Raw genomic sequence first — 14247 nt, forward strand, 5'->3', positions numbered from 1 at the left:
GATCTTTTCCTCTTCTCTTCACCCGTCTCCACTTTATGTTGGTTGGGTAGCGGGCAGTCTTGCCCTGGCAGCTGTATATTGCTGTGACTTTGTCCAGATTGTCAACTACTCCTCTGGTTAAGTTATAATCCAGGATCATTTGTGCCTTCAAGTCCTTTCTTGTTCTCAGAGATATATCAGATTGCATTATATTCATGATAAGAACCTTCTGTTCCCAACATGGTCAGCTTTCTTTTCTGAAGTTCTTCTCCAAACAGGTAGGACATAGAGGTTGTCACAAGTGATGTTATGACTTGCAGCCCTTCATTCATCTCCAGCATGAAACACATTCCCTGATTCTTCTAAGCTTTTCCTCCAGATAGCTTTCCAGTATACAGTATACTTGCATATATCATGCATAGCTGGATTTTGCACCTCAGGTTGCCCATATTATGATATGGGCATTCTGAGCAATGCTGACTGAATCTCTTCAATTCATGTGATTGCAAATCTGGTAGGACCAGGAATTTTTATCAAATTAGCTGATGATAGTCTGCATCAACTCTGGTGTTGTGATGTTGTCACTCTTGCAGAAGATGATTGCCTCATTCCTGGGCTTTCATCTGTTCAGGGGATAATAGAAGACTCTTCCGCTGAGTCCATCTCATAGTAGGAAAATTGATCATGTGGGTCAACAATAACTTTGTCTTCTGATTCTGAAATATCCTCTGCCTTAGAAACCTCTTGCTCTACATCACTATCCAAGTTCGAAATTTGTGAAAAAGACTACTCAGCTGTAATCCTTCAGGAGCTAAGTTTTTGGTGAGTTTTTTCATATAGATGACGTGAGAGCAGTGACAAGAACTAGTCTAAGAAAGTTCCCTCCCTTACCACACCAGGGTCTGGGTCTCAGAGGCAAATGAAAAGAGTAAAGTACATCAAAGAGCCATTTTTGTTTACCTGAATGGCTACTTACCCACATTGAAGTGTCCGGGTCAAAATGACCCATAACATCATATTTGTATACATACTCTGCACAGACACTCCACTACACATCAGAGTGGCCAGATTTTACATACATGTTCATGACCCCAGATGAGGAAAAGTCACCAAATTTCATGAAGACGAAAAGATAACCAGTACTTTGATCAACACAAAAACTGAAATGGGTCAAATTGACTCTTAACATAATATAAGGGTTAAACACAGCATCTGGTTTTCTGGTTTATTTTTGTTGTTTTGGATAAAGTGGATTTGTTTGGGGTGTGGTTCTTTGGTTGGCAACATCTTGTTTTCATTTTTGTAAAAAAAAAAAAAGGAATTGGATTTCACTTTACAATATTGTTTTGCTTAACTCTACCTAAAAGGGAAATATATGGATTAAAGAGTTAAAATATCAAAACTCATTGTGAAATACTCACCTCTGCTATTTCACTCTCCAAGCAGATGTGTACAGGACTGCACCATTCGGGAATTGAAGGGGGGAGGTTAATCTCATGTATGGTGTTTTCTCTATTGAGTTTGAGTATTTTTTGGGGTTGAATTGAAATATTTGTTTTCTGTATTTATTGGTAAAAGTTTTTCTTAATTAGCTGTTCATTTTAAACAAATTTTCTTTTTCTTGTTATTGTGCAACTGAACATCCTTTTAAAAATGGTTTCTTCCAATTTAGTTCCCCCTCTATATAAGAAATAATGTATGTCTACCATTGTTCTTGTTGGTTGGTGTGGTTTGGTTGATGTCCTGCACCAGAAAAAATTAAAGATTTCTTAGCTGAAAGCTCTTTGGAGCATGTACTTCTTTCAACCGGTTTGGGTCCCACCTCCAAGACTGCTTGGAGCATGTGACAAGTGGTGTCAGAAGTGGGATTAGCTTTCCAATTTTTCTCCACTCTAAAACTGGTTAACTTGCTCTACATTCTGAAAGCATGAAAGCAACCTGTCTTCATATCTGAATGCAGAGATAAAATCTCCTTGTGAATAGTTTCAATCCAAGCTCGAAGCATTTCCATGGCCTTATATGCAGGTAGGATAAGACTTTTCTAGCATTTCCTTAGACGTTTCTCTTGCCTACATTTTTTGTGTGTGTTTCAGGTTACCATTACTTTTGGTTGTTTTTCCCTTTCTCATTATTAGTATATGGATTCTACAGGCTAATACTCCTCTGGTAGAAGAAATCTTGTCGACTGAGTATGGAGCACTTGTTTAATGCACCTGCTCACCTCAGCCCCATACCCAGAAATCTCAAAACTGCCGTCCGCTTAAATTTACTCTTCTATTAAGGGTTGTTTTCTATTCCCTTAATGGATCTTAATGACCTTAAGCAAGATGATATTAGCAGGGACAACAAATTCCTGCTAATGCAGGTGGTATGCACTGGTTAAAATTTATGTGAAATTTAGAAAATTTTTAACTCAATCAGTTAACACTATTGATTTTTAATGGTGTTATCCTTATTTCTAAACAGCGATTTACACAAAATGTTTCAGATAATCTTAATTTTCTTATTTTCTAAAAAATTGAGAAAAGCTAAAACAAAAACCATAAAATGTGATCGATTAACATCATTAATCAGGTTACTGCTATAATGAAATACTCTACTTGAATGTTTAACAGAGAAAATACAAACAAACGTTGTAAATATTTGACTTTGTGCCTCTCCCTCAACCAATTTATTTCTGGTATATCACAATTGTCATTTATTGGATTGAAAACCATTAAATGGTTTTCAAAGAGAAAATATGATCCAGATAATTTGATGGCACAATCACATTTTAAAAGCCCATATTTCCATCAGATTTATTTCTAAAATTGCAAGACTAATCGAGTTTAGGTCTTTTTGTTCTGGGTTCCTACACACCTTTACATAAGCTCTCTTGCTGAACAACAGCTCTGTATTTCTTCAACAGTAAAGAAAAAAAGAATGGCTGACCCAAACTGCATTAAAAAAAATTATTTTAAAATCTTAAGAAGAAGCCAAGTATTTTTTTACTCTTATTTTTTTCCAACCTTGTCTATACTCTGAAGAGTCAGATGAAAGTTTCATGCAATTCAATTCAATTCAATTCAGTTTATTTATATAGCGCCAAATTCACAACACATGTCATCTCAAGGCACTTTACAGTTCAACCAGATCATACAGTCAAATTGATTCAAAGTTTTCTAAGGAAAACCAGTTGATTGCATTGACTCATTGACTCAAATACAATCCCTCACACTAAGCATGCTTGTAGCGACAGTGGAGAGGAAAAACTCCCTTTTAACAGGAAGAAACCTCCAGCAGAACCAGGCTCAGTGTGAGCGGCCATCTGCCGAGGCCGACTGGGGTTCAAGGAGACAGAAGCAGGGATACAAAAAGCAACTGTAAAAGGCGGCCTGATCCAGGAAACACACAGCCAGGCAGACGAGCTCCAAGGCAGCTCCCATGCCAGAGGACGAAGAGAGCAGATCCACTCAGTCACGGTCAGAGAAACAGGACCACACTGGAAAACAGGCCGATCTCCAACATCTATAAACAAGGGTGTTGATGGAAGCAGCACAGCTGATGTTTCTTTCCAGGATGACGTCACAGCCAAACAGGAACAGACGAGGCAAAGCTACTCTGAGGAAAAGCAGAGAGAGCAGAAGGTTAGAGATTGAACTAACAGATTCTGCAGAGTGGGAGAACAGAGAGAGAATAAAGCAGAATGATGAAATGGGGGTCCCTATGTCCTCTTAAAGTCTAAGCCTATAGCAGCATAACTATAGAGATAGCTCAGGATAACCCGAGCCACCCTAACTATAAGCTTTATCAAAAAGGAAAGTTTTAAGCCTAGCCTTAAAAGTAGACAGGGTGTCTGCCTCACGGACTAAAACTGGTAGTTGGTTCCACAGGAGAGGAGCCTGATAACTAAAAGATCTGCCTCCCATTCTACTTTTAGAAATTCTAGGAACCACTAGTAAACCTGCAGATTGAGAGCGAAGTGCTCTGTTAGGAACATCTGATAGGAACAATCAGATCTCTGATATAAGATGGAGCTTGGCCATTTAAGGCTTTATATGTGAGAAGGAGGATTTTAAATTCTATTCTTGATTTAACAGGAAGCCAATGAAGAGAAGCCAGGATAGGAGAGATATGATCTCTCTTTTTAATTTTCATCAGAACTCTGGCTGCAGCATTTTGGACAGCTGAAGGCTTTTAACTACAGTTTGTGGACTTCCTGATAGTAAAGAATTACAATAGTCCAGCCTTGAAGTAACAAATGCATGGACTAGTTTCTCAGCATCACCCCTGGACAGGAGATTTCTAATTTTTGCAATGTTCCTCAGATGAAAGAAGGAAATTCTAGAAACCTCTTTGATATGGGATTTAAATGACAGGTCCTGATCAAAAATAACACCAAGATTTTTTACTTTATTATCTGAAATCAGTTTAATCCCATCCAAATGAAGTGACTGGCTAATTAGCTTCTTTTTCAGAGACTCTGGTCCAAAGACTATAACTTCTGTTTTGTCTGCATTCAGAAGCAGAAAGTTAAGAGTCATCCAGGTTTTTATGTCTTCAAGACATGCCTGTAATCTATGTAATGGGTTAGCTTCATCTGGATTTATAGACAGATATAGCTGGGTATCATCAGCATAACAGTGAAAATTAATCCCATGCTGTCTAATAACTCTACCAATTGGGAGCATGTATAAAGTAAAGAGAATTGGTCCTAGCACTGATCCCTGTGGTACTCCACAGGTAACCTTTGAGCGTGTTGAAGATCTATCATTAACATGAACAAACTGAATTCGATCAGATAGATAAGATTTAAACCAGTCTAGTACTGTTCCTTTAATTCCAACAAAATATTCAAGTCTTTCTAAAAGAATATTATGGTCAACGCTATCAAATGCAGCACTAAGATCCAACAGGACGAGCACAGATACAAGTCCATTATCTGAGGCCATGAGAATATCATTAGTGACTTTCACCAGAGCTGTTTCAGTGCTATGATGAGCTCTAAAGCCAGACTGAAACTCTTCAAAAAGTTCATTATGGTGTAAGTGATCGCAAACTTGTTTGGCAACTACTTTCTCAAGAATTTTGGATAAGAAAGGAAGATTGGATATAGGTCTATAATTAACCAAGTCATCTGGGTCAAGAGACGGTTTCTTAAGCAGAGGTTTAATTACAGCAACCTTAAAAGCTTTAGGTACATATCCCTGTAACAGAGATAGATTAATCACATCTAAAATGGAGGAGGAGATCAAAGGGAATACCTCCTTAAATAACCTGGTTGGAACTGGATCTAACATACAAGTTGAAGGCTTAGACGAAGACAATAATTTTGCTAATTCAGAAAGTTCAACTGGATCAAAGCAGTCTAAACCCGGTTCAGATTCCATGACTACCTCAGGTACAATCGCGGATAGAGGAGTGCTTATGATCTTATTTTTAATAAGATCAATCTTATTTATAAAGAATCCCATAAAATCATTGCGGCTAAGAGCAGGTGGAATGGACGGTTCAACAGAGCTATGGCTCTGGGTGAGTTTGGCAACTGTATTAAAAAGAAATCTAGGATTATTCTTATTCTCCTCTATTAATGAGGAGAAGTATGCTGCTCTTGCTTTACAAAGGGTCCTCTTATACAGCAGTAAACCATTTTTCCAGACTAGGAATGACTCCTGCAGGCCTGTGGAGCGATATTTTCTCTCCAGTTTCCTAGCATTTTGCTTCAAAGTACGCAGCTCTGCATTAAACCAAGGAGCAAGCTTTCTATTTTTAACAGTTTTCATTTTCAAGGGAGCTGCGTTGTCTAAGGCAGTACGCAGAGAACTAGCAACCCCATCAACAAAATCATCAACCTGTGAAGGGGAATAAGCTATGCTTTTGCACTCTACAGCACTGCTCAGCGACACAGAGGAGAGGGAAAGTGAAGCAGATTCTTTAAAATTTATAACTGCACTATCTGATAAAGATCTACTAAAATTGAACCTTCTTTTGGGGGAGGAGAACTCTGTTAAAGTAATCCTGAAGGTTATTAGAAAGTGGTCAGAGAGGACAGGGTTGTGAGGAAATACTGTTATTTCTTCACATTCTATGCCGTATGTCAGCACAAGATCCAAAGTATGAAGATGAGAATGTGTGGGACTATTCACATTTTGAACAAAGCCAATAGTGTCTAAGATAGCATTAAAGGCTGCTCTTAAGCTATCGCCTTCAATGTCAGCATGGATGTTAAAATCTCCCACTATGACCCTGTCAGTATTTAATACCAAATCAGAAAGGAACTCTGAAAACTCATCTAAAAATTCAGAGTAAGGACCTGGTGGACGATACAAAGTTACAAAAAGAAGAGGTTTTCTGGCCTTGAAATTTGGATGAGGGAAATTAAGGGTTAAATGTTCAAAAGAGTTGTAGGTATTAACTGTTTTTGGAGTAATCAGTAAGTCAGACTGGAAGATTGTTGCTACTCCTCCTCCTCGCCCAGAACTTCTGGGTATGTGAAAATTTAAATAGCTTGAAGGAGTTGCCTCATTTATGCTCACATAATCCTCTTGCTGCAGCCAGGTTTCTGTAAGGCAAAACAAGTCAATGTGATTATCACAAATCAAGTCATTAACTAGCAGACTTTTAGAGGAAAGCGATCTTATGTTAAACAGACCGCATTTAATTGTTTTAACTTTTTCCCCAATTGGAGTCATTTTGATTTTAATTAGATTATCATGATTTACTCCTTTGGGAATCTTTGCTAATTTATTAGATTTTGGTCGTGGGCAAGACACTGTCTGGATGGAGTAAAGAGTGGGTAACAGTAGAGAAGCTGCAGAGATGTGTGTTAAACTACAACTCTGTTTCCTGGTCTGCACCCTGGGTGGTCAGGGTTTTGGAGGACTAATAAATGTGGCCAGATTCCTAGAAAGAAGAGCTGCACATGCAAATTTAAGTTAAGCCTTCCTTTATTTACATAACTCCTATCTTTGAAAAGGTTTCATCATGAGAGGGAGTTTTAAAAGAGATCAGGTAATTGTGAAGTCTTATTCACTACTGTATGTTTTAAAATGTTCTAACAAGGGACTGTCCTGTGTGCCGTCCTTTTTTGTTAAGCAGAAACTATATTTTAGATGAACTTCATATCCTCTTTCAACCTGATTTGCCTCTGCTCGCATGTTGATTTGCATAGCTGATAGTGACGTTGTCATCCTTGGACATTTAGAAGGACTCCTAGTGCAGATGGTAGACTGGGAAAAAAAGAAAAAAGCAACATAGATGATATAATGAAGATTTGATACAGGAGGAAGAGGTTTTTGAATTGCAGGGAGGCTGAGGACAGAACTTGTATCATAAAAATGATACAAGTTGCAAAAAAACATCTAAAATGATGGGAAAATTCTAACAGAGGTGAATCCAAATGTGAAAATAACAGAAGACAATTATCTAGGAAACTATACATAAACTAATTTAGTAACATCATAGAGGATGTATTTATCACAGAAATGAACATGATACAGCAAAAAGCAGGGAAATGGTGAAAATACAAACAACTGAAACCAAACACTCCTGGAATATAACATATGCAAAGCTGAACTCTTTTGGTTAGAATAGTTGGCAGCAGATAGACATGAACAAACTGAGCCATGATGAAACTCAAACCGGTTTCTTCAGCCAGTCCCTCTACTTTTAGCTCCAATTACTTTTAGAAACTTCATTCATTGAAAATGCTTGTACTCAAAAAACTTTTTTATTTGGCCCAATTGTATTACTTACAAACACAAATATCATCATTGTTGTTATTCTTTCTAAGACATATAAAATACAAATTTTTCTTACCAACTGTAATTATTATTTCAAGAACAAGTATCGAAGCATAAACATCAGCTCATAACAATTCATAAAGCCTAATATAACTCACAAATGAAATAATGGGTCTCTGAACTATGTTGGTTTTTCTTATGTCAAACTGGTTCCTTTGTGTCAAAATAAACCACCATAAAAAATAAAAAAATCATGCTCTTCGTAAATTTTTCTAATGGCAAAAAGAGATGATAAACACAGTATTCAGATTTCTTTTTGAAGCAAAGTAGCTCTTTCCAGCCTTAATGTAGCCTTTGCAGCTGACCAACAGCAGCAGGACATAGTAACTGGGTACATAAGTTAATATCTTTCACTCTTTCTGTTTACTGTTAATTACATATTTATAATGATTTCCATTTATTTCTTGGATTTGAGCAGGAGCCTCATTGTGCAAATGTCTGGTGGCAGAGAGGTAATGATCAATGAACATTTGATGAAGAATTTCTGAATCTTGTTTTAACATAAGGATATTTTTTTTCTGTTGATTAAGAAAAATTAAGAATATTTTTGTTTTTTTAACTAATACCACCAGGGGCATTATTATTTATGTAATTAAAGGTTGCTAAATATTTGTTTTCATATGTTCCTCCAGAAGCATAAAAAATGAAGAAAAAAAAGCTGACCTTTCAAAAATTAAATACATATTCAGATCTTAATATCTTTAACTTTTTAGAGATTGTACAAAATTCCCTCAGGTAGCACTACTCTAACTACAAGATCTAATATTTAGGTCTGTGTATGACCACAAAATGATTAAAACCCAGCTATATTCAAAGATTTTATTATCCTTGAAGTAATTTATCTTTTTTCTGGTGAGAATATGTCTGAATAATCATCTCTCATTTGGGAGTGTTGGCCTCGTGGTTAGAGCACTCTGTGCTCTGAGAAGGTTGAAAATATTCATCTGCTTGTTATGCGCTTATCAGATTCTGGGTTCTTTCCATGGTTGAAAGTCCTGCTTGTGAGTCAGATCGTACTACTTCCAGAGTTTTAGTATTCTTTTGTTTAATGCATGATGCGACTTTGACTTTTCTGGAGCATGTTTACCTAGAGCACATGTCTTGGTTGGAACAACCTCTGACCTGTCCTCTCAACAAATGCTGTTGCTTGGCATATAGTAAAAGATTTTTTTTTCCACAGTCTTGCCTAATTTAATAAATGCATCCTTAATCTCTTGCCTTTCACTCTTATAGAATGATAATGTGTCAAATTTAGGGTACCGCCCAATTATCTTCTTTTGTTTTACTGAAACAAACATTTCCTGTATCTCTTGAATGTTGCTCCTCATTATGAAGTGATCCACAAACGTGTCAGTCTGCTACTGTGAGCAGCTCTCTGAGCAGTTGGCATATTTATAGCAAAAAAGCTAAAAGTTTTTATTTAATACACACATTTTTTAATGAAACCTTTACTTGTCCCCCAGATGAACGTTAGGTATAGTTCTCTCTTTATATATATGCATTTTATACATATTTCCTTAACTACTCTTGGGTAATGTGTATTGAGTTTACTTTGATCACATTTGTCACTTTCACACAAGAGTTATGGTGGAAGAATAAAAAGTATCTCTACTGTATGTGGCTGACTCTTACATTAGTAGTCTGTTCACTTTGCTACTTGTATAAGATTTACAATGATAAGTACCCTAGCTACTTTTATGTTGAGAAATAGCATTTGCTTTTACTGGAAGTAGAGAACCTATAAAAAAGAAAAAAACTTTTTAGATGCATATAACTTCATGTTTAGTACAATTTCTGTTCAAAATGATTTATATAAAGAAGGAAAAATTGTGTGAAATCATAAGATTTCAAATTTTAATGTGTCAGAACAATTCCTGATGAGAGTAAAACAGCAAGTGCTAGTAAGCTAGGACAGGAGGATTCAGCCACAGGTAAATAAAACTGCACAGTCTCCAAAGTTAGCAGGACTACTCAAAACCCAGAAACCGAGACTCCATAAAGCTTCTTGGCTGCATGATGTTCTGTGTTATTTCTAAATTAAATACTTAAACAAGGACATCAGCTCAAGGCAAGCGTATAGATTTAACTTCCACTCCCAACAGTTGATGTTGCCTGTATGATTCATTTATAATAATCTTTATTTACATCATTCATTTGTTGACATTTTAAGTTCATACCTACATGTTTACAGATGATAGCAATAAGTTTATCTCATCCAGGGCCAGAAAGTGGTGCATTCATGCTCACTCTTTTTGTTTCTAATATGCAATGACTGTAAATTCTGGCTCCAATTAGTAGAAGCAGTCTTTATAACAATGTTCTGGATTTTGTATACCTACCATAAACACATTTATGGGATGATTGAATTCTGTGACTATGATCAGCAGATGAAAATCTCATCCTAAATGACATCCTAAATGACATCCTAAATGCAGAGAAATTAAGGAATCCAGACGTTTCTATAAACCTTCGACAATGCCTTAATTTATAATTTGTGTTCCAGATCACAGAAGGAGCCATTGGGACCTGAATTTGCTGACATAATGAATAACTTATACAAAACAATATATGCTGTTTATAGCTCTATAATCAGCAGGTTCAGAAAAAGATCAGATGTGAAGATCACTTAAAGCCTCAGAAGCATAAATGAAAAATATTCAGATGGAAAGTGGCTCACAATAACCCTTGGTAAATACATTCCTTAATAAATAGCTCCGGTTAAAAACATTTTTCTTCAACTCATTTACTTCATTATGGTGAGTAATTGATATTGATGTGAGTGAATATATCCATATTTTACAATATATTTGTATTTTACACAATAGAGAACTGTGTATTAAATATCAGGAAAATGTAGAATTATAATAAACAAAAAGACAAACCATCTGTTCATATGAAAAAAAAAAAAAAACAGATAATCCCAGTCAAGTTTCCCCACAGGTATCGCGCTCATTCTCAAATTTAGCCACTAGGGGGAAGCACTGCTACTTTCTTCGGCTTGATTGTCCCCCTTCAGCCGCACTGGGACGTTTGCTGGCAGGCCTAGTCTGACAAGTTCTTCTCTCACCTGTGGAAGAAAAAAAAGAGATGCAGCAAATTTCAAAAACTCTTCAATCAGTGGTGCAGTTTGAATGTATGGAAAGTCTATAGCAAACAGTAACATAAAGTATATTATACGGAATGTAACATTATACTCATGTATGTTTCATTAAATAATTAGGGATTCCATTCAAAGATGTCTCTGACCGTTTTTAAAATGTTGTCCTTGTTGTCCTCCAGTGACAGTGTAGTCCATATATTCAGTTTTAGAACAACAGGATCACCTGGAAGAACAAGAGTACAGCAAACCTGGCTTCAGATGAATTTAGCATTGGGGGTTGAGCAGGGGCAGAGCTAGAAGGGGGGGACAGGGGTGGCCATGGCCACCCTTACCCAATCGTTGGCCATTCCTGTGGCCACCCCTACCATTTTTCCCCCATTACCCCAATATTCAAAACATTAAAATTTTTAATTGATTAACAATTACTTGACCACAAAAACACTGTGGTTAATTATACACATCAATATACTAACATTAAACATGATAAAGTACTGAATTCATGCTCTTTTCAGAACTAGATTTTTTGTTATATGGGGTAAAGAGAAAATGCATGTTAGTTTTATGTTAAATAATAGATAAATAACTATTCTTATAAAAACTTAGTAAATAAACATTTTTTGTAGATATTAGTACTTGTAAATATACATTTTTTCCAGAATGATTATTGATAAAGTAGGTAAGCAATGACAATGGAAAAGATGTTCAGCCCAGAACCCTTCAGTGTAGGTTGGTTATTGCCTGGCCACCCTTAGAAAAAATGTTCTGGCTATGCCTCTGAGGTTGAGACTTATTTTGTAGCAGTATACAGTTTTTATATCAAACTTAAAGTTATAAACTGTAAAATAGCATCTCTCTCTCCAGCTCTCTTTCTTTGAGTGTGTGGAAATATAGGCAAGTTGTCAATTTTAGTAGGGTTAGAAATAAATATGAATAAAGAGGTCATTGTTTTACTCCTATTGCTCCTATAGGCAATAATATTTTTTATGGGGAAAACATACATTTCTGGAGTGTCTGAAGCATTTCTTTTCTCTTTTTCCACATTTCCAATTGTTATGAAGTGTAATGACACTTGCTCTCTGAAAAATGTTTAACCAGTTGCAGCATCAAGCTCAAAAAAACTACAGGACTTGTTTAGCTTTGCATGCTATCAGCAGATTCCTGTAAGAAACCCCAAAGTATCTATGAGCCTCATCCTTCAGAGGTTAGAGGCAAACTATGAAACACTCTGCACCCAAAAGCAGTGTGACAAAAAACTCCTCCTGTTGTGGACACAACCTAAGAGGGAGGCTTAAAATGTAAAGAGACAGGCATACAGCACCATTAACCTGTTAATTAATGACAGTGTTGTAATTTGTTTCGGATGGCTATAAACCCCCATGCCATCTAATCAGCCTTGGGGTTGGGTAATACTTCCAGATACTTTAATTCCTGCTTTTAACCTTATTACATATTCTCTGGGGATAATTTGAGCGTGTCAAAGCGATTTTAGATACAAAAAATACTTTCAAGTAATTGTTGGTCCTGGGATAAAAGAAGAATCATAAGTGCATGGAAAACGAAAGATTTTACTTACGCTTAACTGTCACAACGACACATCGAAGTTCAGACTGATACACAGAACTGTGGAGGGAGATTTGGAAGGTAGCTTTATTACTGCTGTAAAGATACTAATACTGAGTATTTAAAAATACCAGAACTTGAACATAAAATCTGCATAATTTGTAAAAATTAAATCACATGTAAGTTTCCAACAATTACTCTCTACTGAAGTAGCCTTTTTACCGAATACTTTTATACTTTTAAAATTTGTGGGTATTTCTAGGGGATACTTCTATCCCCTAAAATAAGGAAGAGTATTTTCCTTCTGAGAAGGTTTGGCCAATGGAACAATTGCTCCATTGTTACGGTTCTGTTTTGTTTCTACATCACCTTCTGTTTAAAGTAACCACCAAGCATGACTATAATGGACAATAAAAAAGATCATCCTTTGGAATTGTAATTCTCTTGAGTGCTGCGTTCATATCAAGCACATTTCGAGATTTAAAAAAATTGACACTTTTATATTTAGTCAGATTCTCTTGATGATTGAAGCTTCAGATACTCAGAGCTCCTGGTCTTCTCTTTGCAACTGAAAGAGGAGCTTGGGTTTATTAATTTTGTTGAACTGAGTTAGATAAAATATAAAAAAAATATATTTCTAAGTGAAGTACTCCGTGAAATGTTATCTGTTTGGCCAATTCATTAGGATTATGTTCCTACTTAAACATTCTGTTGTTGTTCAGATCAGCAGACCCTGCACTTGCTTGTCTGTGAGAATTAAATTCCCTGTCCATTTAAGCGTGAGTATAAAATGTTTTTTTTATGTGTGTGTTAAAAACTGTACCAGAGTTCAAAATGTCATATTTCTTGCAGGCAGGTTTTACCATTTTTAGTTATTATAAGTATTTTTTCGTTGGAGTTCAGTAATAAAATATTTCATTGAAGTAAAAATGATTAGAGCACTCTCTCCTTCTACAATAAAACATACATTCTCCCAACTTTATGGTGAAACAAAATTCATATTTACTGTATATTAATTTTTTAGATTTTATTCTGAAACTCCTTGGATATCTGTTTCTGATTGGTTGACACTCAATGTAAAATGGCAAAAGTTCAGATGTTCCAATTCCAGCCTCCACTGTTGGGGACAATGCTGCAAACACTGCAAGGCTCGCTGCTCCTCATGCTAAAATTGTGCCACTGGACCTCTCAACGTTCCTGGGTGGCATCTCTCATGGAATTTGCATGCAAACCTGAAGCTCAGACACTCTGCGTTTGCAGCCCACAAGAAAAGTACTCACTCCTCTACACTCTGGACTTTGAGTTTTTTAACACACAAACTTCAGAGTGATCAGATATCTTACTTTAAAAGTTACCTCTGAATAACAAAACAGATGGGATGGCCAGGTCCTTCATCAATTATAGATGGTGTCCATTTCAGATAGAAGTTTCCTGATCCTGAAGAATTTTTGACATTGTGAGGTCCGCTGAACAGAAGCTCCAGGGTCCTTTGTGGAACAGAAAATATAAAGAAAGATTTATTGACGTTTCAATCTTCTTAAATACCTACAAAGCAGTCGGCTCTTTTTCAACCTCTTAATGTTAATATTTGGGGGATGCAGGATACAGGAGGCTTTTTGCATTTTAACTAATTAGGTTATCCACTGCTGTTTAAACTGGAACATTTCTATGTTAGGCTATCTTTGAAACAAATATATGAACTTAAGAAAAGTTGTGAGGATGTAACAAAGAATGGAATTTATTTCTGCAACAATTTTATAATACATCTTTTATTTTATTTGTAGTGCATCTATTTTTTATGCCTTTTGTATTTTCTCACCCAGCCTG

General features: G+C 36.1%; 1 long non-coding RNA gene across 1 annotated transcript; it reads right to left on the minus strand.

The window, feature by feature from the left end:
• Positions 1-10997: 10997 nt before the first annotated feature.
• LOC119792410 lies at positions 10998-13971 on the minus strand. The gene is made up of 3 exons (XR_005281988.1): positions 13764-13971; positions 12434-12480; positions 10998-11083 (listed from the first exon to the last, which is right to left on the minus strand). It is a non-coding gene; the product is annotated as an uncharacterized LOC119792410 (long non-coding RNA).
• Between the last annotated feature and the right edge of the window lie 276 nt (positions 13972-14247).

The sequence above is a fragment of the Cyprinodon tularosa genome, unplaced genomic scaffold, assembly GCF_016077235.1.
Source record: "Cyprinodon tularosa strain WSP-4 unplaced genomic scaffold, ASM1607723v1 ctg419, whole genome shotgun sequence".
Lineage (NCBI taxonomy): Eukaryota > Metazoa > Chordata > Actinopteri > Cyprinodontiformes > Cyprinodontidae > Cyprinodon > Cyprinodon tularosa.